Source organism: Penaeus monodon, chromosome 34 (assembly GCF_015228065.2).
Source record: "Penaeus monodon isolate SGIC_2016 chromosome 34, NSTDA_Pmon_1, whole genome shotgun sequence".
Classification (NCBI taxonomy): domain Eukaryota; kingdom Metazoa; phylum Arthropoda; class Malacostraca; order Decapoda; family Penaeidae; genus Penaeus; species Penaeus monodon.
This window is the reverse complement of record NC_051419.1, coordinates 32643418-32643728: the sequence shown is the minus strand read 5'-3', so window position 1 is coordinate 32643728 and position 311 is coordinate 32643418.

Below are 311 nucleotides of genomic sequence, written 5' to 3'. Positions count from 1 at the left end.
CACACTAGAATGAAACGGAAGAGTTTCTGAGTGTTCGGTTGAGATTGAAACATTATAATTCTAGTCAATACAAACTCATATAATGAGAGGAATTCTGCCGATATGAAGAGAATGAACGTACACTTTTTTCCGTAACCTTAGAATCTGAAAATATCTGGAACCGAATAAGAATTAGGCTCGAACTGGAGAAAGTTTAGCCTTTAATTCTTCATATTAACGAGGAAACCTTTTCGCACTGCTGGCCTCCGTGAAGACTGCTCAGTAGAAGAAAGTAAATAATAGGTTGAAGAAAAGGATAAAACAAATGAATA